Source organism: Bombus affinis, chromosome 5 (assembly GCF_024516045.1).
Source record: "Bombus affinis isolate iyBomAffi1 chromosome 5, iyBomAffi1.2, whole genome shotgun sequence".
NCBI classification, from domain to species: Eukaryota; Metazoa; Arthropoda; class Insecta; order Hymenoptera; family Apidae; genus Bombus; species Bombus affinis.
Window position 1 is genome coordinate 5858753 of NC_066348.1, and position 25045 is coordinate 5883797.

General features: G+C 32.8%; 1 protein-coding gene and 3 long non-coding RNA genes across 10 annotated transcripts in view; 2 read left to right on the plus strand and 2 right to left on the minus strand.

Moving 5' to 3' along the window:
* The window catches only part of LOC126916656 (phosphatase and actin regulator 4B), a 356259-nt gene that overhangs the window by 145453 nt on the left and 185761 nt on the right, over positions 1-25045 (minus strand). The window lies entirely within an intron of this gene.
* The window catches only part of LOC126916666 (uncharacterized), a 120750-nt gene that overhangs the window by 42947 nt on the left and 52758 nt on the right, over positions 1-25045 (minus strand). The gene's annotated exons all lie outside the window — the stretch shown is intronic.
* Positions 18824-22360, plus strand: LOC126916673 (uncharacterized). Its single transcript, XR_007710699.1, has 3 exons — positions 18824-18945; positions 19176-19283; positions 22287-22360. It is a non-coding gene; the product is annotated as an uncharacterized LOC126916673 (long non-coding RNA).
* LOC126916672 (uncharacterized) lies at positions 22708-23528 on the plus strand. Its single transcript, XR_007710698.1, has 3 exons — positions 22708-22804; positions 23158-23330; positions 23411-23528. It is a non-coding gene; the product is annotated as an uncharacterized LOC126916672 (long non-coding RNA).

Sequence of the window (25045 nt, forward strand, 5' to 3'; positions counted from 1 at the left end):
CAAGTGGGTCACTTTCCCGACCCACTGTATATAATGACAAGTGTATAAAGAAATGTTTACTCGTAAATTTAGCTAGAGGAATTACGATAAGTTTTATTCCTATAGTATAAAATTAATATAATATAATTATATAATAAATATAATAAATATAATTTCGTATACACTTATAAAAATATAGTTTTTATACTCTGAAGCACTATAGTAAACGTCGAATAGCATCCGAATTTTTATTTTAAGTAATAGTTACAAGCTAAGGTAAATTGAATCTAGTATAAGGTTTCAGTTCTGAGAATATCATAGAAAGTTTAAAAACAACGTGATTTTGTACAGCGATGAAAATTCGGAAATATTATCATTCACAGAAGTTTGCTGTTTAATAAATTACTTGGTGTATACAATTAGTTTCCGTATCTCCAACACCAGAAGCGACATTTACATATTGCAATTCCAATAAACTGTTTCGTATACTTTCTCTTCCATTAATATTAACTCAGTAAGCACGAAGATGAATTTACAAATAGTTTGCTACACCCAACTTCCAGCAAACTTTAATAATCTATCTTATGCACTATGTTATGCACATAATCACAAACAAGGTACAAAATAAACCTTGATACAATGCTTTTTCGAATCTCACGTTTACCATTTCTGTATCATGTTAGACGTTAGCGATTTAATATAGCAGTGGTTTGAATTAAAACTAAATTTCACTATGAAATCACGAATAATTTAAAACAGTACAGAATATCTTGTTTCTCGCAAATTATAATTTAGAATTCTAACTTCTGCAATAATAATCTCATCAATCAGGCTAAGAACTAAACTACGCTCTCTGCGTTCCAGTCTAGAACATTCAAAATTCTCGTCCAATCTAGATTGGGCTGCAGTTATTGGTTAATAAGTGAAATATTAGCATCCTTTTTGTGATTACAGGGACATCGTGAGATGCGTGCATTTTAATTTTAATGAATAATAAGACAGATATATGACTATCAATGAATTAATACCACTATCGTCCAACAAAAGATACTACATTAGAAATTTCCATAACATTCTTTCCCCCTCCAATTTCCCACTCTACAATACGCCAAATATCATATATAACACAACAACATACACTATCAATTATTTATTATCAATAAAACCATGTACCATATCCATAAACATTTCTTTTCCCACAAAAAGATTATTTTTCAATTCAAAATCACGATCTTTTGTACGCGGATAAAACCTCGCTGTGTGACGTAATCGTACTCAACCACAGTTCATTAGAAGCGGAAAATTCTACCCTTGAAAAACTCCGTTTGATTTACGTCAACGCGATCTCTCGTTCCCGAGATATCGTCGTTTAAATGGACTCGTATTTTTTAATGACCCTTCTATCTCTGTCTTACTCGCGTTTTCGGATCTCTCTTTTCCACTGTTACGACTGACCTACCCCAAGCACGCGACGCGTACACTGATCAGTGAGCCAGTTGTTTTTTTTTACTATTACTACGCGCGAGGTACGCACTTTCAGGAAAAGAAAGTAGGTTACGCTGCGACCTGGAATTCAGCTGTCATTCATGCGCGCACTCAGTGTTTCTTATGTATAGTTTAAAGCAGGGATTGAAAGAGTTATGAAACTTTTTAATAGGTTCTATTTAAAACACGGACCGTGAAACTTTTTTAGAGAAGGTTCTCACATTGTAAGTTCCTATGAGAACAAATAAAGAAAAGTTCTTCACAATAAGAGTTTGAATTTCAATAGAACTCATAAAATATAAAAATTAAAATTTATCTATAACGGGAACAGACATTTTGTCCAGCAATATTAAAAATGTTCTCAATTATTGTAACAAATACTGAACATTTATTATTAATGAATAACATTATAAGAATATTAAATAATTATTACAGTTAAATTGATATTCTGAATATGTTATTTATTTGTAACATTTACGATATAATAGATAATTCACAGTACAAAGCTTGTTTGTGTTTCTCTTTGAAATGAATTATTAAATACATACATGATGTTTATATACATACATTATCTATATATTATATTATACAATTGCTATGTCTTCCAGTTTGTTTAAATTGCGAAAAAATGTTATTTAGGTACTATACTTGATAAGTTCTCTTTTTTGCACAATACCTTTTATGAAATTATTAATTATATATATCATGATTGAATACTTTTATAAATATTTATCTAATGGAACTTTTTTTAATACACATTTTAAAATAACTTCTTTTCATGAAACTTTTATTATACAAATCCTAAAATATCTGTTCCATGAGAACACTTTTTAAAGAACATTTCTTTCCTTGAGAATTCCACAGGAATAGATATTTTTCCAAACAAACTATATAATTTCGAACAGAATTTGTTTAAAAACGGCCTATTAATAACTGTTTATTTCGATCCCTGGCTTAAAGTCCTATCTTTACACGACTATGCTAGAAGGAGAGTATTATGTTTGGCTTTAACGTATGTTTGCATGTATACATATACATATGCATATGCATGTATTACGTAGGTATGTACATACATATACATGTATGTTTGTTTGTGCTCCTGTAACTGAAAAACTGCTTAACTGATTCCCAACTTTACAGATTTCAATCGATTCATATCCGTCATGGGATTGTTGCAAGCTATTTATATTGAATATTGTACTTATATTAAAAGAAGCAAAATAGATATAAGCTGTAAAAGCATTCATGTGTCTAAATCGTTGAATTCAAGAAGGAAGTGTGCCTATTTTTCTTTTTTTCTTTTTCTTTAAATAGCACATTTATGTTTATGTTTCCGACGATGTCAAATAAGATTAATCGAAGTAGACATTTAAAAAAAGATGATAATGTCCTACGCAAAGTTAAAAAAATAAAAAGAAAAAGATAAGATGTATGTCACTCTAAAATATGAGGTACATGTTCAGATATTTTTAGCCCTTCCGCTACCACGCGTCACACATATGTGACGCACGAGAGTTGCATTCCACAGTCCCAGCGTCACACATATGTGACGCACTGGTTACATTCCATAGCCTCAGTGTCACACATATGTGACGCATTGTAAAACTCGCTTGGATTATCTATTTATCACTTTCTATTATTATACGTGTAAAAATACATGTAGTATTATATTATGTGTAGAAAATTTGAAACTTCGCCCATGAACAGTAACTTTTTCCTTAAACGGTAGTAGCGAAACTGTTAAGTAACTTGTATAGTTACCGAGCTTACAGATAAGTGGAGATAAAAATGCCGTAGTTAGACGGCGTAATCAGTACTTATGGAGTTTTATCGTCATTGTGAAAATTCTTAATCAAGACTGATACACGACTACAGCATTTTTAAATGTTACTTATCTGTAAGTTCGATAACTATGAAAGTTACTTAAAGATATCTGAATGTGAATCTTATATTTTTGACTAAAATACATACACGCTGTTTTCTTTATTTTTGTCGTTTTGCATAGGCGGTTATTATTTTTCTATAATATATGTTTTATTTGTAAGTAGATTTGGATATCCGACGAAGCAAAATAGCGTTTGTAGAGCGTGTTTTATACTATTTTTTGGACTATGGTTTTTAGAATTTTATGTCTGTTATATAAAATTCTTTGAAGCTTTATTAGAAGAGTATTGACTATATTGTGGATATTTATGCACTATATAATATAATAATTAATATAATGTAAATGCTGAATTGAAAAATATAACAATTTATATAAAATTTAGTTTTATATATAACGTTTAATATGCAAATATGTTTAAAATATCCAAAGAATTCGCTTATTATAATATTTAGTGAATGAAGCAAATCTCTATTTAAGTTGAACTTGTGTGGTTATGAACATATGAATTTGCATAAAGATCAGTATGAAAGATCATACTCAGTATAAAGATCATACTGAAAATTTGCTCAAAAATTTCTTCAGGTAATAAATATTATGTTCCTAATGAATATCGTGCATTATTCTCATCGTTCTATTCTTAATTTACATCTCGTCAAAATAATATGATACAATGTTTTTCATATTATAATAATATTAAATGATGATATATAATATTTATAAGATGCTCGTAATTTGTTTCCAATGAATATTTCAACTTATAGATCATGATATTTTTAAAGCATCACGTAACAGCAACTTTTTGCCATTTTTGTTCTTACATTCTGTGGTTACGCGATCTGCCAGTCGTCTGTTTCGAAAGAAACGCCATAAATCGCGGACGATTTCCCTCGACTGTGTGACGTTCATTCTGCCTGGCAGAAAAACCGGGAACAAACGTGGCGAAGGATATGAAAGAAGAACGGGACGGTTCTCTCGGAAGAAGAAATGGAAAATGGTATCCTGCTGCGCGGTTAGAACTCGTTAACAATTTCCGCCCATCAACTCACGTCGTGTCGCATTTCGAACTAAAAGAAATACTGTCGAGAAGAAAATGGAACAAATGCAAAACAATTGAGATGGATAAATGCAGTCACACACACAAATCTTCAAATACTTTACATACTGTTTTTGTGAAAATAAAAAGCTACAAAATTGCACTTCAAAGTTAGTCTGAAAGTTTAAAACAAAATAATTAATAACTGTTCTATTAATTTCTTATGTGTTAAACAACAAATATGTTATTACATGATCCTTGAATTTCAATATTTCAACCGTGCTTTGATTTCAACAAACAAAACTATAAACACAAAATTGAAATAATAAACCATATATTGTCAATGATGATTTTTCCATATTTTTCTTAAACTGAAGAAACTTTTTAACGATAAAAGAGGCGTGTCGAAAATGACTCAAAGAATCAAGTAGAGTTAATATTTGAATATATCTCTCGACCTACGAGTCATATATTACGCACAAATTTAATATTCAGATCATTGACCACAACTCACAAGTATGTAGATATGCGATAAAGAAAATAGCGAAGAACAAAAAGAGAACGCCGTGATGTGTGGCAAGAATCGCGTAACACGATATTTCGTTATAAACGGTGTACGCTTTTCTCTACTTTTGCGAGGATTTCCTCTTTTTTCTACATTGTTGTGTGCAAAGAAATGGCGAAAACAAAGCGCACGATCGTGCTGAAGCGACGGTACTTTACAACGCAAAGCGGAATGCTACTATGCAAAGCAAGAACGAAGGAACTGAGTAGAAAGCACTTTTAAAGTAGAAGAAAATACTTGAAAACTTACGAAACTGTTTTAAGATACCGGTTGGGCAATTCCACCGTGTTTTGGATGGCTGCCGCGTGTTACATGTTTTTCTCTTTGTTCTTAAACGGAGAAATGGAAAGTTTAAAAGTTGGGAACTGTCTCTGATTAACTACGAATAGCTTCCGCGTAATTCTGCGCAGCATGAAGTAAAATTATGATACATAATATTTTTAAGTTGCAAAGGAATGAAATTCTATTTCCAAGAAAGGAAAGGAATGATTTTTTCCGAATTAAACAATTTATCACGTTAAATTCCTGTCATAACAAACTTTTACAATTTGTATGTTAGTAATAAGTGTTTTGCAACTTCTACATACATTTTCGTATTGGTTTCAATTTTTTACTATTATGGATTTCAAAAGTACTATAACGTCTACTTATTATTATAAATTTCGAAATTTCAAAAAGTTTCGCATAATACGCGATGTTAATACGAAATTAATTTTTAACACTTAACAAAATTAGTAATCCTTGGAGGATTTCAAGGAGGCAAAAATTAAACCCGATAGAAATTCTTTATAATAATTTGAATAGGCTCTATAACATAGCTATTTTATACATGACTCGATCGTCGATTTGCAATAAAAATTTGTTTATAAAAACAAACTACGTAACATTTTGTAATTTCACTCTTTCTTAACAAATATCGAAATTCAGCTGACGATGAAACAAGTTCGTCAAATATCCCTAGGGATGTTTCCCATGAAGAGATTCTCACAAGAAAACGGAAGTTGGATCGTGTTCTTGCCAGGATCTCTGTTTCCTTTGGCATGGAAACACTTTACAGCCTCCAGCACACAAATCGAAGCGGGTCGAAGCTCGTCAACCTTGAAATTAACCCTTTGACTGCAGACCACCCACTGCAAAGCGTGTGTACGCTTCAGGAATACATTACACGATACACGATATTTTCATACATGACAATATATGATATTTTCTCAATATCATATCATTAATTCACATTCTATATTCATAAAACAAGTAATATTATGATAGAATTCTTAACATAAAGCATTTAACTTAGAAATCCATTTAGCGGTAAAATTAAATTTCAAAAAAGGTAAAAATTAATATAAGTAACAATAAAATGGACAAAAGATACGTACTTCGATACGATATAATTCTTTATATTATTATTGAATAAAAAGCCTTTGTATGATTATTGACGATTATTTACATTTTCCTTATTTGTATCATATATATGAATTTTTCGTTCGACTCAAATAATCCAAATATTCCCCTTTTTCTCTGTGCTATGTATCGAAATAATATTTCCACCTCTATTCCGTTTCTATATGTGCTATTTAAAAAAAATAGCTAGCAGATATCGAATATTATTTTTAATACTTTCATTACTCTTATTCTTTAAATATTCTTCGAATATTTTTGATAATCTGTGTACTTTAATTTCAAGAGAAACACTATCGTCTCTGTCCTGTGTCCAGTCAGCAGCAGCATGTCGCATAGAGATTAGAATAAGTGACCAGGACGATGATAATCTCGGTGTGAAAGTTTGAATGGTGGAGTTGAAAGCGCATAGAAAGCCAAACTTTCATCGTCGAGCTTATCTCACTTTCCTGTATGACTGCTATTCGTATTCAAGCGAGGTTTTTCGGCACCGAGAACGTGTAAGCAGATCGCTCCCGAAATCATATTTCAGTTACGATCGCTGGGAGGTCAAGGTCGCTCCAACGACCAATTCTCCGTATTTTGGTTTGTGGCAGACTGGCAGGTTGGAGACTGACAAATGATAATGTAGCTTGTTGACGCATCCTTGCGAATAATAGCGAGATAAATTGCCTGGTTAAACGATTTTGCACTAGACATCCTACCAGATTTGGTCCATATTTACGTTGAAGTTTGGAAATTTCCTCCTTTGGGAAAGTAGAACTATTTTGATTATTTATTTTGCTCGTATTTTATATCACGATTGGTAGAATTTTATTTTTGCTCTCTTAAATATTCTTTAATTTAAATGTTTTGGTATATATTTGATATAAAGTATGTACATTATCAAGTAGAAATTATATTATACAATTTTTATTATATTATACAACCGTACAAGATTATAAAAATTTGCAGTTTATACAACACTTCATATATGTAATATCTCCTTGATTTTGCTATTCTCTTTGAAATTTTTCAATTCACTCTCCCTCTTGTTTCACTAAAAACACTCTCTAGTCTCTATAAAAACTACGTTTATAAAACAAAGTTTATCATAAAATTAAAACGAGAGGACACTCATACAGACAGCTAGTCAAAAGTCAAATTAATCAACTTCATATTCTAAAAGTTTCTCATATTTACTATTACTTAAATTAAAAATTAAATTGATTAAATTACATTAAAAATTATTGCACATCGTATATCGTAAAAGAACACAATAATTAACCTACTTAATTGTTCCACTCAGCTCAAAGAACCATCAACAAAATCTCTAAAAAGTAAAGCGCTTCTTCCAAACTCATTTCAAAATCCCTCCTCATCTCCATTTCCATTCACCTAATCTCCTACCATTATTCACAATTGACCCGGCACCTTAAAACACCGAGAACCTTCGCCTATCACCGTAATTACCCTGAACCCGTGGCAGGAAACAGAAAATGCGTGTTCACTTCGAATACACGGCCAAGAAGAAGAAAAAAAAGTCTTAATCTCGCATGACCTTTGCCCTCACGAAAACGAGATTACAAGCAGCCAACGATCCCACCGGCAACACCAGGAGAACCGAGTTTCCGTACGAATTAACGATTCTTTTTCTCTGGTGGCGCGGGTAATCCCTCTATTCGACGGTTTCCGTGCGAAACGTGTCTCACGAAAATGAACGTTGCGCGGCCTTGCCCCGGTAAAATTACACGGGGCAGGAAAAAAGCGCGGAGAACCAGAAGAGTTAACAACTATTTCGAGAAGATCGAAGAGGAGAGAGAGGTCGAACGAAATCGATTTCAATTTTGCGGGACGACCCACCGGACGTTTTCAACCCTCTCGTTTCACACCGGCACGCAATTATTACCCAACTGGTGATTTTGGTTCGAGCGATCGTAGCTGCTTCGCGGATTTTCATGTCGTATACAGGCTGTTACAAAATATACGTCCTATACAGGATATCGTAAAATATTGTGTACCTTATAGATTATCAACTAATTTAACCGGCGCAAGAAGATTGACACACTGTGAACATTTTCGGTTTTTGTAAAATTGGCAAGTAAATGGTAATGGTAATGGTACAAATCGGTAAGTGAATTTGATAAATCTGAAACTTCAGTGTATTATGTCTTAAAAAAAAAAAAAAAAAAAAAAAACCACTAACAATAATAAGTTTCTCTGAAGTATAAATAGAAAGTGTGATAGAAATTCGATTATAAAAGATTTAAGGATTAATATCATAAAATCTTGCATAAATATCATAATAATATCTTTATATATAACATAACTCAGATCTAACTTAATGACCCAGTGAAATTATGATTAACCATGACCTAACAATAGTTGAGAGTTAACATCAATTTTTCTGAGTTACATAAAGTTGGGAGAATTTGCATTTTTCTTATCTGGATCCGCAGCATTCGATAAAGCTATCACTCAGCACGAAAGCGAGTAAGTACGGGGGATTAAGGTCTGCAGAGGAATTTTTTTACGGCGGCAGGTCTAGCTGCCAAAAGTTTTCCACGGCCGAAGTTGCGGCTGCCGAGATAGCCAAGTCAACTGCATGCAAGTACTTGGTGAAATATGAGCTTGAGTGAACCATGGAAAAAGTTCATTCCTCAACGTCACGGGATATAGCCGATCCGCCACTCGCATCCTTTCCTACATGCCACGATCTCGACTGGACGAGGCAAAAGTTCCACTAAACGTTCATTATCCAGTCTCGTTTCCAATTGGCAATGGCTGTTGTTCCCACATGACACGGACGAATAACAATGCATACGTCACAATTTTTTTCTATTTTAATTATAATTTAACAAATACTTGTTGATATTCTTGAAATGTTTATTTACTATCTGTGCACGAAGTTTTGTTAATTTGTCAATACTGTAGTTTCAAGAAAACCGGATAAATGTTTATTTTACATTTGTCATTCTTAGATTTAAATTTGAACTGGTAAAACTGTATAAAATGCAACTATGCATATAGACGATATTTAAGGTACTCGTTAAATAAATCTTTGTTTAAAGGTTATTTCAAAATTTTCTCAAATTATGTCTGTTTCTCCAGTTTTATGACTTTATTTTTGTTCACGCATTATAGTTGTAATCAACTTACTTTGATATAATGTAAGCAATTTCTATACACGTGTAAATCTGCAACTTTTTAAATTAATTTTTACATTCAGTTGTATTATCATTCTTGTTTTATAGCAAATTTAAAAAAATAATTTTATAGAAGGAATTCAAGGATGATTGCATTCCCTTGAAGAGACATACGCTACATCAAACAATAAAATCAAATCCTGGAAAACATATATAATATTCCAGACAATAAAATCAACGTGTACAAATAATTTGGAGAAAATTGATGGACAGAATGAAAACACACTGTGATCTTAATGTATGTATAATAATATCCAAATAACCAGTGCGGTTATATATTCTTTTATGCGATTTCACACAAACATAACATTGTTACGGTTAGTGGTCTGTGTTTCAATTTCGAAAATGCACAGCATTTCCACGTATTTACCTTGAAAATATCCATTTATCTAATGTACGTTCGAAACAAATAGTTCCGCATGTAAATTTAAAAAATTGAGATTTGGAGTGAAAGAATACATATTTTAAATTTAAGGTAGAAGTTTGTATCAGTTGCCATATATAAATTGACCAGAATTTCAGCGAAGCTATGGATGTCAGACATATATTTAATGTAACTGACGTGGCAATCAACATATTAAAGAAAGGAACAATAATTCGATTTAAACGAATATTTTCCAACACTCCGATAATATTCTTCGATTCTATTCTTTCATTGTATCCCTTGTTCATCCATATTAATCGAACCAGTACAGAAACAAAGTTACGCGAAGCGCGTAATATTTCCTTCGATCTATAGCAAGTGGATACAATGGAAAAGAAGTAATGCAACCCAGAAGAATGTTTCCATTCGCAACAATATTCTTCACTCCACATATTTCATCTTTTATTCCCTCTTCGCTGACATTATTCAGATTTTTTCATTTCTAAATTTCAGCAACGGAGTTAATATTCGAAATGGAGGACCTCTAGACGCCGTATTCTATTGAATTAACCATACAAGTATATGGAGACGTCGGTTTTGTTGGAAACTAGGAAAAAGACGTAATACGAGACGTCGATATCGGAAAAATCGTGACCGCGCGCGTCTCGGACAATAATCGCTTTGTAGAAGAAATAAGGACGCAGAGACGGCGCGGATGGTGTATTATTAAATTGGAAAACAATTAAATGCGCGCTGTAACCATAGCCATCGCCGGAAACCGGTAATAAACGTTTCCGCCGCTAGACAACAAATTGGTTTACGTGATCGAAACGAAATGTTTCGCTCTTTTATTTCTTTTTAATATACCTACTATAGGGCGTAAAAGTCTGTGACTAAATGGATTCTTACGAAAGCTAAATTAACCCTACCCAGGCAATCTGGATCTTTTATGTTTTACCAACTTTAAACACTTGGGACTTTTATTCTTAAGTAACTTTTATTTTTCCTGAAAAATTTCTCAAACATTTGACTGAAAATTCATTGTGTAACGTAGTAAAGACTTCAACGAAATGTTCCAGAACGTTTCTAGATTTTGTAGAAGCTAGGACATTGAATATAATTAGGCTTGAACATAAACGATTTAGCTTGCCATTGTAGTTATAATGAAGAAACATTGTGGAAAAATGAGTATTCTTCGCGATGTTCCGTAGCCATTAGAGATGGAGAAAATTTACAGATAAAGTAATGAACTTGGTAATAGGAGGATGAATTTTTATTAATGTGTTTAATCGAGGAAGGGAGCCTGGCAGAAAAACTTCTTAATAGGTAAGATGCGGAGGTAATTTATCCTTATTTATATTTAATTATGCATTCGTGTGGAATTTACAATGTTGTCGAAAGGATAATTTCCTTCGGATTTGATTTTACTGAGAAATGGCAATAAATGGTAAATTACTTTTAGACCTTTTCTAGTTAAAGTCTAATTTTAGAGACACGGCTAAAATACTGATGTTTTACAATAAAGCACGGATACGTGATAGAACGAACTAATTGGAATACAATTCGACTGTATAGAGTAGATACCGGATACGGTATATCTCAGTAAGTTCTGCTGGTACCTTTATAATAAAATTGAACAAACTGGTATAATATGATGAATATTGTCCTTAAAAAATTGGAAAATACAAACAAAGGATGATACAGTGTCTGTTTGCCTGAAAAGAAAAACCAAAAATTGTGAAATTTTACAATGAATTCAATGAACCCAACTCTATCCCCAGACATTTTCCACAAAACATATCACCGAAACGAACTCGAAATGGTGCAAAACAACGACAAAAACGAGTCGATGGCGCGAGAACGAGATACGCAATCTCATTCATCATTCACTGTTCCCTGGTTATTATTTTCCCAGTTATCTTCTCTTCTCGGTCATCCTTTCAAAGCGACCACCGATTTTCCTATATGTATACACTGTGAGCCTGGTAGTACCTACCATGGCTCAAACTAAGGCGAAGATGAAGGAAACAAAATTACGGTTGATGTCATACCTCCGAGAAAATCGAGTTTGAAAATTTGTCAAATACATACATATTTTCTCGTAAACGAGACTTCAGGCGAAACAGTGTTATTCCACGTGTTTCGTTTATCTGCGAATTATACACTTCTCTTCAGTGGAAATTAAGTCAGATACAAGTACGTAGCAAAATACGTATAAATACGAATACTTAAAACTTATGTTTTAGAATGCATCTATATAGAAACTTAATTTAACCCTTTAACTTCAGCCCCCAACTATTGCATCGGTGCAACATTTACCTTAAACATCAAACTTTATCCCTAATTCTATCTTATTTCCGTAGATTATGATAAAGTAAGTTTTCGCGTTACAAACAAAATTTTTGAATCATCACCTCATGTTTCTTTCTTTTTTCCCCCAAATATAATATCCAATTTGAAGCTCGATTTTTTCAAAAGCAATACCTTAACGCAATTTTATTACTTTTCGCTATCTTCTTGTTACGAATCGTATAATCTCCTTGGCTTCGCATATATTAAGTTGTCCGGAAAATATCTTTCTTTTACAGACATGTCTTTTACAACAAAACATCTTTATACAAACATGAAACCTAATCTGTCGAACGTTGTGATCTTTAGTTTGATAGAATAAAATGGATTATATGTAATTCGATAAAATAATATAAAACGGAAAATGTTGTGCATCCATTATTTCCTTATAAAACGAAAGAAGCTTTTCAAACGACTTAATATTATGAATGTGGCTCTACAATGTGGATAATACACCTAGAACACGGTTGGTGGCGGGCAAAAGCAAAGCCCTCGAAAATCTCGCGTGGAAACGAGTCGAGCTTGCAGAGGGCGAATGGCAAGGGGCCAGGGTCGCGGCGAAACGTGCCAACGATACGGGAACTATCGCTCGTTTCTTGCCTTCTCGCCACGTGCCAATCTGGCATCGAGCTATCGATCCGTCGACGCAGCACCTCCGTTCCACTTTCGGAAGTCCGCAGGTTCCCTGTGCCTTCCGGTCGCGGCCACGGAGATTTTACCCTGGTAAACTTACACACTTTGCCCCGAAAACCCCTTCACGCCTCTGGAAAATGAACGTTCGCGCCGTTCCGTCGCGAAAATTAGAAGCACGTTGAACGTTCGTTGGGAATGGTAACGAGGGTAGAGCACAGTCTGCCGATTACGATAATATTCGGTATTTAACGTGTTCCATGTTTTACGGAAATTATGAGCTTGAGGTAGGTGCGGCAGGATTACCTGAAAAGTTTCTTCGTTTCTCCGCTCGATACTTCAGCCTCGTTTTCTATTTCTCGTCGAGACTGCTTCAATTTTTTACCAGTTTATTAAATATTTTCACTATTCCGAGGTATTTTATTTATACATTTGTTTTTTTAAGTATCCTTTTTGGATATACTTTTATTTTTTAAGCATTATTTTTAACTTTACTTTTACTTTGTTGTTCACTTTTATTCATTCATTTCATTACTGTTATTGCTACCTTTATTTTTCATTTGTATCTCTACTTGATAATTAAGACTAATTTTTTTAACCTAACTCGACACTATTTATTTAGAAAGTTTAGATTTTTCATGATTTTCAAATCAGCCAATTTTTAGTTCGGTTAGTAAGGGATTTACCACAGAAATTAATCAGTTGTAATGAAATCTATTCCAAATGACACGAAAAAAGATAATTTATTAAGCAACATTTAAATTGTTTATGTATAATTGATTTTCATATGTTCCATGTTTACAGACACTTATCAGCTATAAGAAATTAACACGTAATTTCTAGATAATTCCAATATTGTATATTTGATAGCTACTAGTCCTTCTAGTAATACCATGACTGATATAATTTAAAAATTACTGTCATAAAATTATTAAATTTTAACTAAAATATTTAAAAAATATCGTCTAATTAATATATAATCGTCTATGCTTAATTGCATTAAATTCTTAGCATTTTCATTATTCTCTATTTCCAAAAAAATGTAGCTTTTTCCGTCAATGGAATCTTCTCTTTTATCAACCATCCCGGTCACAAATGACCCACGTAAAGTGGAATGTGTTAACGAGGAACACTTTAAAATTGTAAACGAACACTTGACGTTTTGGCTTTAATTCTGTCGCCTGGCTTCTGCTTGTTAAATGAATGTTCTCGACTTGGATATTAGAAGGGTATACTAAGGGTGTACTTGATGTTAGCGTAGGCCGAGTTCAAGGTTAGATTTGCGCTTTTAATTCAACGATTTTAGATAAAATTTTTGATGAAGGAATTCTGTAGACGGATAGAAAGCAACGATGTAATTTAGCAGGTTAATAAACGAACGTTCTTGAAAGTGGAGATGAACATCAGTAGGCTAGCATCCTGCTAAAATCACGCTTCGAATAGGTCAAAGCTAAAATGAAAGTCTTTTTCTTAAATTTCTTTCTGTAAATCGTCAAAAGATTTCCGAGCTAAATTCTGGAATGTATTAAAATTATGTGATACCTCATAAACATTAAAATTATACAATTTCAAATACCCATTTGGTTCTTTTACAAATTAACAAATATTCAGCTAAAGCACGGTAAACTAACAAATAAGATAATACCTAAAAATATATTGTCTTGCTATTTTGTATAGCATTGTATTGTGCACGCGTAACGAGCGAAAATCCAAAGTCGATTTTCTCGAAAACAAAGCCTCAAACGAACAATTTTTATTTTATATTTTCGACTTCTTTTTTCGCGTAGAATCATCCCCTTTCCGCTTGTACCACCAGTTACCAACCACCCTGTATATTATTCCAAAATGCATAACCTGAGAAATAGAAGTAATAAATTCTATTTTTCTAAACGAATTCATAGTTCCCTAACCTGGGACAATTAAAAAGAATAAAAACAACATATAGCCGCATCATATTACTTAAATTTTTAACCGCTTCGAAACAGTAATTTCATCGATTAAAATCAACCCCTTAATAATGTCAATCCCATTTACTCAAGTATTTCGAAAGTTTCACGAATCGGGATCATTAAACAAGTATACATAAAAAATGACAGAGGATCGTGATACAGCGGCGTTTAATCAGAATATTCGCCGGTAAACTCGGCCACGTGTCTACGTCGCACTAAACCTAGCAAAATTATAAATCGGTGGGTAAAAATTCGCCTCACGTTACTGGCGGAACGTTTCCAAAATGCGAATTCATCGAAAGCATCGTGAACTAGATACATATATAATTCCGCGAAACAATGCAAATTTCGTAAACGAACAACGGCAACATTTAACTGAAATTACGGCTCGGCCGATTGGACTCGTCCTACGAACGTCCACTTCGTTCGCAAACACGACCGGACGAAAGGTGCAAACTCGTATCTGCAAATATTTAGAAACGGCCCAGGGCGCGGAGAGAACATGACGATCCTCTCGCCATCATCTTCTTTTTCAGATACTATTCCTTCTATTTCCTCGTGAATGTTTCCGGAAATTGTATCCGTGGCTGGACAGGAAAATAGATAGAGGAACGTGTCGTCGAGCGGGAAACTGATTTTCCCCAGCTTTATTAGGAAATAAGCGAAGATTGCTTAGAAAGATGTGTCGTGAGTCACATGAAAATGAAGATTAAAGGTGGTGTCTCTGGTGGTAGGTTCGAGATGATCGATAGTTTATAAAAACATATGCACACGATTTTTCTTTATGTTTTATTTATTCATCCTTTTGATTTTGATTTTAGACATTCATATTCTATGTTTATACGGTTATTATTTTTAAACAAATTGACAGGATTTAAGGTGTTTGATATTTAACAAAATCACAAGCATACGATTTTTCTTTGCATTCCATTTATTTATTTATTCTTAATTCCAGATTTTCACGTTGTAGACGTTCTACTAGTAAATTAAGCAAGTTCAAAGTATTTGATAATTAACGAAAACATTCAACAGATTCTGCAATAGTAAGAGATTGAATTCTCCATTAAGCTGCAAAAATAATGCTTAAGGAATAAATACAGCACGATGAAACCATTAAAATTATTCTATATAACTTTAATACGTTATGCTATTAATATCGAGATAAATTATGAAAAAAACACTCCGTAAATCGAAATGTATAATAAACATCTATCGTGTCGTAGTACAAAATTGTTAAAAATTCTGAATTCTCCAACGTAGGCAATAGAAATTCACCAAAAAAATCCTCGAACTTCACTCATCGCTGAGTTTACGAAAAAGAAAAAACACCGCTGGAAATTCTCATCAAGTCAGGTAACTAATTCTTTTTGGGAAACAAACGAATTGGAAGAGCACCACGTTATTGCCAGAAACTATTTGTAACAGCCGATGGACCCTTTGTTCTTCGCTGATGGCGCAAAATGAATACCAAATAAGGGGCGCGCTCAGTTTTCAACGACGGTCGTTCTAAATTAAATTTCAATCTACAATAGCCAGAATGGCTCGCGTCACCGGAAAAACATTCGTTTACCTAAGCTCCGGGAAATCCGGAAGTGCTGGACGACCTTGACATTTTGTGCACTAGCGCTTCTTTAAGCGAGGCGCGCGCATCGATTCAACCCTAAGACACTCACACACCCCGTTTATTTCGGTAACCATTTCCCACCAACGCCACGTGGCCGAACTTCTGTTCTCGAATCTTTTTCAGTGAAACGAGCTAGGAACCCGGGGGAAACAACAACATAACGTACCTCTAATCTTGGTAGATGCTCAAAATTACTTACGGCTGGAATGATAGCGATATTAGCTCCCTGTGAATGTTATTACTGTTTTAGGGGTAAATTTGGAAATTTAAGTATAAACCTTATCTGAATTACTAAAATATTTTGGTCAGTCGTTTAGAAATTTTATTAAGCTATATTATCGATATTTGTTATATTGTTTGAGGGTACATTCGGAGAATTAGGTACGGGTCCTTATCTAAATTATTTAAATGCAGATTACAGATTCAATAAAATATGGTCAAGATTACATAAATATGTTATTAATTGTGTTATATATTTCATTACGAAGAAATATAGATAGATTTGTATTATATTTGTACATGTTATATTCGATATTGATATATTTGGATATGATATAAGCTAAATTATTTAGATATTATTTGTTTAGTTATGTATTGAAAGTTAGGGAAACTATTAAATGGAAGATAAACTACGTGTTACAATATTTAACATTATATCATAGTAATTTTTCTTCTGCATTATTTATGTTATGTAATGTTAATGCATGTTATCTTTTGATTTTATATTAAGGTTTTTTTCGTTATGTCATTCTTCATTCTTTTATTGAAGTTACTTCAAACAATGGTATTAACTTTTTGTTGCTAAATTATCACAAAAATATTTGCATAATACCTCTTGCTTCATAATAAGCACAGACAAACTTAATTAAAGTTGATTGAAAAAGTAGAACTACATTCAAGAGCAGTCTAATAGCTTCCAAAAGCGGTGACCATTTAACGAACACGCAACAATATTTCCCTTTGCATTTCACAGCAAACAGACAAGAACGCAATTATGTCTCATCCACTATCCCATTTCTCACAGACAGAAAATCCACATCAAAAACAAAAGAACACCTACAAATAACGGGCCGTAAAATTAATTATAAAATCATAAAAGCTTCTCCCAGGGAAAACGACTCATCGTTTTGCCAACAGTTACATGTCTCCATTAAACGCAGAGACAATGAACATTGCTTCCCTTTCATGTCTTTGTTTATTGTTACTATTAATTATTATTCACGAATATTTAGAACAAAATAATGTAAAAAAAACTATCGATAGAAAAAACACGAAAGAAGATAAAAAGCGATTAGAAAAGATTAAAAATAAAAAGAAAGTTCTCTTTAAAGTCAATACGATGACCATTTATTTTTTTTTATTAAACTGTAGGTACGATTATTCTACTGATTGTTTACTTTCATATAAAATATGGATACATTCAATGCTTAAGATGAAAATACATTTTTCGCCATGTCGACCTGATTTCAGAATATTTTATTTAAAAAAAATGAAAAGATTCAATTACAGAACAGATTTCTACAATACGATGAATGTTACCTTGAAAAATGAAAAATAATACAGACAATAATTAACTTTAAACGTACAATACAATACTATACTCTATAATATTATATAATAATATAACAAATTTATATGAACGTATAAATTTAGAATATGATCATTTTTGTTATGAATTCCATGATCGATAAATATTTGATAAAATTTTAATCCTAATTCCAGACTTTTTCAACAAAACGTACTATATAAGCGACAAATATTTAACAAGTAGGTAGCAAAAAGTAGGAACGAAAAAGAAAGAAAAATACAAAGATGAATGGAAAGGGATAAAAGGAGATTAAAAATAGAAAAAGAGGCTTTTTTTTAAATCAGTACGATAATATTCCACTCGAATTTTGATCGTCGATGGACGCACGTTCGTTCGAGAGTATCGACGAAGACGGAAGGATGCACGCGAGCTGCGCGCGAGCTGCGCGCGAGCTCTGCAAGCCTGCATCCCTTGCAATTGGTCCCGGGGATCCGACGAGCAGAGCTGCACGACTTGCCCTGGCGTAGTTAGACAAATTGCATCGTCGTTACCCAACAACTCCCATTTTTCTGTCGTTTCCCGCATTTATTTCGAGGGGCTGCGAGAAAATTCATTCGACCGAGACCAGCCGCGATTCTGATCGATTCCGCGTGCAAGCTTGGACAAAGCGAAAAGAGAATGTCCTAATTGAGATGGCGACCTTTCGTATTTTATTGTTGCCGTTCTGCCGATGTTGAAAATCGTTTTTTTCTTTTTTTCTTTTTTTTTTTAATCAAGCAGCGGTAAAGGGAAATTGGTTGGAATTTGAATGATCGCGGAATTGGTGTCGCGTGTCAAGGTTCGCGTTGATTTGTGCTTTAATTGGCGGAGAAGAGAGAATCGGTGAAAAGTTTATTTTTTATTAATTTGGAATATTCGAAAACTGTGAACTGTGAAAAGTTATTGGAGAATTTTATGGAATCATACGTGAGGTAATACAGATATATGTTCAATATATCGTTTATTGATGCGCTTAGATTTATTCGTCACAGTTACAAGTTATTTATTTAACTAACAAACAAAATTGAAAAAAATCCTAATGCCATTGAAATTGAGTAAATGAATTGCCTTGTATGTATTAGATTCTTTCCAATTTATATATCGCTAACGATTACGTTTGTTCGAAATACCTGTCTTTTAAATCTCATATTCTATCTAAAAGCATCTTCGAAAGTAGCTACTACCGATAAACCGATCGCGTGCCGTAGCCTCTTTGAAAGGAAGACACGTAAAAGCACGGGAATAAATTCTACCTCTGAACATTGTAGAGGTAAGTAGCATCTATCGATAAAAATTGCACGATTGGAATTTGAATTCAGCTCCTCCTTATCTCGTCGAATCTTTCCCACCAACCGAGCTATTCCAGCTATTGACAAATTCTCTCTTATTCAGTTTAATCTTGCGAAATGACCACTGCCTGCAGTTCATTTTTATCCGACTAGGAAAATCAAACCTCGACATGATACGGAAACTAAACTCAACAGCTTGAAAACGACTTTTGAGAATTTAATGGAGACGCAATTTCACGAGTGAAACGTTGAGTGGTTTTCTGAACGAGAATTTTCTACTTGTTGGATGAATTGTTTTAAATCAGGTTCAATTCGGTAAAAATTCTTCTATTCACGTAGAATGGATAATGTAATTATTAATCAAGTTCACAGAAGTATTCGAACGCTTTTTATAAACAGATTATGTGTGTTACATAAAACATTCTTGAAATTTCATTGCCACTGTTATGAAACTAGGCTATCATGATTATGTTGGTAAAGTTTGACGTATGTATAGATATATGTATGTAGAAATGACAAGATATAACAGGACATTTAGAATAAGTATATATCTTTCTCGAAGATCAGAAAAGTACTCAAGCAGTCAATTATCCATTATAATAATAAATCTTCGTATTCAGTAGAACCATATCTAACATTTATTATACGCTTCAGATCGATAACCATCTTATCCGTAATGAACGTAACGACTATGTTACTGAATACTTTTTATGGAATAGTTTAATGTGATAAAAATTCCATTTTGAAATTGGATTTTATTAAAAACTGTTAGTCTAAAAATTGTAAAAGTTATAAAACAACGGAAGAAGTAATTCTTCGAGGATTAGGTAAAATCCCTCGAGTGTTGTAATAACAATTCCAGAGATTTGTCAAATATCATTGTTCTCGATAAACGATAGTCGGATTTCGGATCGTGGATTCATTAAGATCGACTTATCTCGTGATAGTCTTAATTGAATCTCTCGCGAAGCATCGCACGCACGAGTTTTCACCTCTTCGCGAGTTTATCGTTGCTCTTGATTGGTCCTCGTGCCAACGAACGTGCGAAACCATCGTTTCTTCTCCGGTACACTCACTATGGTTACGTGTAAAACATTGCCAGTCGATAAAATGCAGGATTATTGGTTCGTTCATTGGTTGGAAATCGTACAGAGGAAATTGCAGATACGCCAAATTCAATTTGTACAGAGTATTCCTGGTTGAAATACGATCGAGATAAAAGTCTTTTGTTAAAATAGATATTGTGGATCTTTCGGGCTTTCAGCCAACAAAATTCTATGGAAATATTAATATTAGTATATATACCTGCGAACTGAATTCATAGTTTTCTTGACAATGGGATATTCGCAATAATATCGATCAAAAAATATTAGAAGATGCAATTTTAATACTGATGACATCAAGGTGTAATTTTCATACTGACCACAGATAGTGAAATTAAATTTTTATCTATAATCATTTCATTTACGATGAATATAATTATTATCATTAATTCATATTTCCTCGAGAATAGTCTTACGTAAGGAATTCATCTTTTTCTTTATTGAATTTTATTCATAGATAATTAATAAATTACTGTAGATATATTTTATTTACAGAATATAACGTCCATTACATTTTCGTAGAAAGTTTCTCAGAAATTAATTGGGAATGATTCTAACTGCTGCCGCGTAAATACATAAAGTAATAAAATTTTTTTATTTTCTTTGGAAAATTACGCTACCCTGCCAGGAAACTTAGGGAATTATGATAAAATATTTATCCATGCAGGTTTAGATGTTCATAGTCACGAGCATTATTTACAAGCAACAAAACCAATAATTTTGGATCTAGCCTGAAAGCGAGTATCCAGGGATATCGAGTACACTACATGATTTTCGCCCCATGGAAAATTTACGATTCGTAAGTCAAGCATAAGCAACAATGAAGACTTTCCATGTAAAATGAAAATACGTCAATATTTAGTTAAAAGGTAGCACATGTGAAGCTAATAGAACCATTTTCTTTCTATTACTTCGATGTTAAATTCGATTATCTTTTCATAAGAAATATCATTTATTTTCCGGAAGCTTCAACAAAAATAAAAGAATCATTTACAATCAAACGTGATAAATTATAGGTAACATTTAATATCGTGGTGCTTTTTGTATTAAAAGAATAACAAATGAAGCATGACATGTAAAATCGTTAATTGAAACTTGTAATGTTGATTCTTATTACCATATTTAATTACTGCGGGCTTATTGTTTAAATCGAAGCAGAAATTCCAATAACAGGCACACACGAGCACTGAATATTAAAACAAATATTGCAACACAACTACTTATCATGTAACGGTAGTGTGATCCTTGTGTGCAGTATTGCTACATGCGACTTTTTGTTTTCCTATACTTACTTTAGTAGAAATAATCAACCGATCAGCAATTTTTAAATTTCGCAAGATATAGATTTTACAAATATTTTTATTTTTTGTAAGAACAATATCGCCTTAAAATGTAATTCTTTGAACCGTGTACGGTGTACGACCAAAAATCCATCCATCGAAAAATATGAAGAGATTGTTAACTACTCAAGCGAATGAATAGACTTCGTATATGTGGCGAACCATACATAAAATGATAACAAAACTATTTCACTACTATTGGGTATTAAAACCTAGCTGTGAGACTATTCTAAATCTAAAAAAGCTAAAAAGAAAAGCCTACAATCTAATTAATATTTTGAATTTCATGATACGCCAAAGTTTTGTGGAAATTCTAACTTATGCAGGATAAAATTATAGAAAAATATTTAATGAACATAACTACATTCTAAATTCATTACGATTACGATTACTTATTACCTCAAGTTAACAACTTATACAATAGCAACAGCAATAATAATAACAATCTGTTATATTAGAGAGCATAGATCAATTGTCAAGTAGAAACATTATACGTTCAAGGATTACAGAAGGCAATGAAAATATATTCAAACATTTACAGCATCCAGAAACAACAATTTCCTCGTGATGAAAAGAAAAAAAAAAAAAGAAAATAGCCGGAAGAAAGATCGTTAACGAAAGTCGTTAACATTAGGATCTGAGAATGGGATCATCTGTTTCTCAGTGAATTAACAACGTTGATTTGCAAGCAGTCCACGGCGCATTCGCACGGCCAATTGGCAGTGAAACATTCGTCAGCTGATAAGTAGTATAACCGGCTTCTAATTATTTCCTACTCACCCGGTAGTTTTCAACCGACGTGATCGGAATATCGGCGAAATCGCGCGAACACCCAGACGACTAATTCGTCACCAACACGATCCGACCCGCCCTTATCCGACCGGATATCGAACATTCAGTATAACAGTACGTTCTCTATCGATCGTTCCAAGGATATATATATATATGGAAACGTGACGGATCCAGAATGGAACCTTGAGAAATCGATAGAAATTGATGGATTATGAAATTGCTGGATAATGTGATCCATGTATCTGAAGGCTGATTACGTGGATGAAGGTATGTTGATTTTTAAATTGTAAATGATGTAGTGTGACAATAATGTAGATGTTGTTTATACTTTTTTTTATTGAAAAATCGTAATTATCTTTTTTCTATGAATTTGAAAGGAATAATACTTTCTGCAAGAAAAATAGCTTGTCTGTGTATGGCATGCTGATAGATAACTAGGTAGAAAGGAAGTAGGATTAGTTTGTATACAATTACTTTTTAATAATAAAATGTTAAGATTATGGATTGAATTATGGATTGCTTAATCTTTTTTTTTCTCTATTATTGATAATATTCTAATAATAAAATATAAGAAGTTGAACTGCTTAATTTTTATGAAAATTGCTTATCGATGATTTTAGATCCACGGAATTCGTAATTTCATTTATTATGAAGATTAAAGATTCGAGAGAGGAGTTTAAATAGATCAACAGAAGTTGGCGATTAATGTGACTTAAAAGGGGTTTAATTTATTTATTTTATTAGAGTAAATATATTGAAAGTGGTGTTTAAATTACAAACTACAGTAAAGATGGTATGCTATTATTTATAAGCTTCTTTGTTTAATATCCCCTTCAAATTTTATTCATAGATTTAAAGGAAGCAATATTGCAGTGTTTCGAAAAGTCGAGCAGGATATTACATCGAATATTGTGTATCGGCTCATCCGTGAAAATCAATGGTACAATTGACGACGTACGATGTAAGAATGTAAAAGCAGATAAGAATGATAGCTCTTGTAAGCTCTTGAAGCTTCGCTAATCTCGATCATATAAGATAAATCCACCTTTGTATCAAGCGAATACAAATATGGCATCAATATGCATCGGAATGAGAAAACGAAGTGTGAACTTATAAAGTTACTCACATCCAGCGAACTCCGATTTCTTAATATGCTTTTCACTCTGTTAATTATATATCAATTAATTGAATATTTAAATCGACCCACGCAGTAACAAGAAACGAAAGGTTCAAGAAATTTGGGGTGTTTAAGGAAAATATCAAACTCAAAGCAAAGGTTGGCACCGAAATGTCTACGATTTTACAGTATTATCAAACTTTATGACATAGAATTAGTAACTCTTTAAATACACCATAAACTATTGCACGCATAAATTTCCACTTCAGATGTTTTATTGGAGTTTTTACGCCCATTCTAAATAAGATACGCGAATATTTTACGATCTTTTCACGTAAGGAGAAAATATTCCAAATTTTAGAAGGTATCGAGAATTTATGCAGCCGAGAAGCATAAATTTCTGTTACGAAATGACAAACTATACGCTTAAACGAAGCATATACTGCTTGCAGAGATACCCGAGTGTATAAAATACATATATATATATATATATAAAAAGAACAAAAAAGATAGGAATTCGTGTTGATAAATCATAGCCGTTAATTTGCTAACAGTGTATTAGTAAATTGAGAGGAACTATTTCTGTTATCCAAAATATTCATTCATCTAGAATATGAAATCGGTCAATATTCTAACATCAAAAAATTCCAATATACAATTCTGATATAACAAACAATAATCCTGTGCACGAGTGCTTTTAGCAAGATGAACCTGATTAAGTAGTTCCCTAGAAACTTGACGAATCACACTACTAAAACTGAATCTACTTTAAAATAGAAATTTCAGGAATTTAGCAAATGATACGCATTTGGCGAATAATTTAAAAATTCAATCTTTGAAATGCATGTATCTTGTTTAAAATCTTGATGTTTAGACGTCTGAGTCGTCAAGAGGTATTCGCGAGATAAGGAAACGGAATCAAAGGAAATTATCCGAATAATTATGGTTAAATATCGAAGCCGAATATCGAATTTCCAGGCAAAAATTCGACACAGCGATCCTTGGAACGTTGTTAAACGTTCTCATGATGTCTCACAACTCTTGCTGGGAATGTCGTTGAGAGCAATTGTTCAAGGTCTCGTCGATCATTTGTCAATCGATAGCACGGTATTGATTTCACACCAGAGACAAGGAGAATTCTGTTCGTATCGATGCGACCCGATTCCACTATTCAAGAAAAGATGCTGCAAAAACCGGTAGTAAACAGAAATTGAATTATCCTGTGTCATTTAAGTTAGTTAGAGTGGAGTTTGCACTATTTTTTCAGCAGCGATATATTCCGTGTTTCGCTATATTTTCACACGACATAAAATAAAAGTAAAAGAAAATAAATACAAAAATTGTCTATAATACAAACTTCTATAATATATCTATGCGTTAATATTTTATAA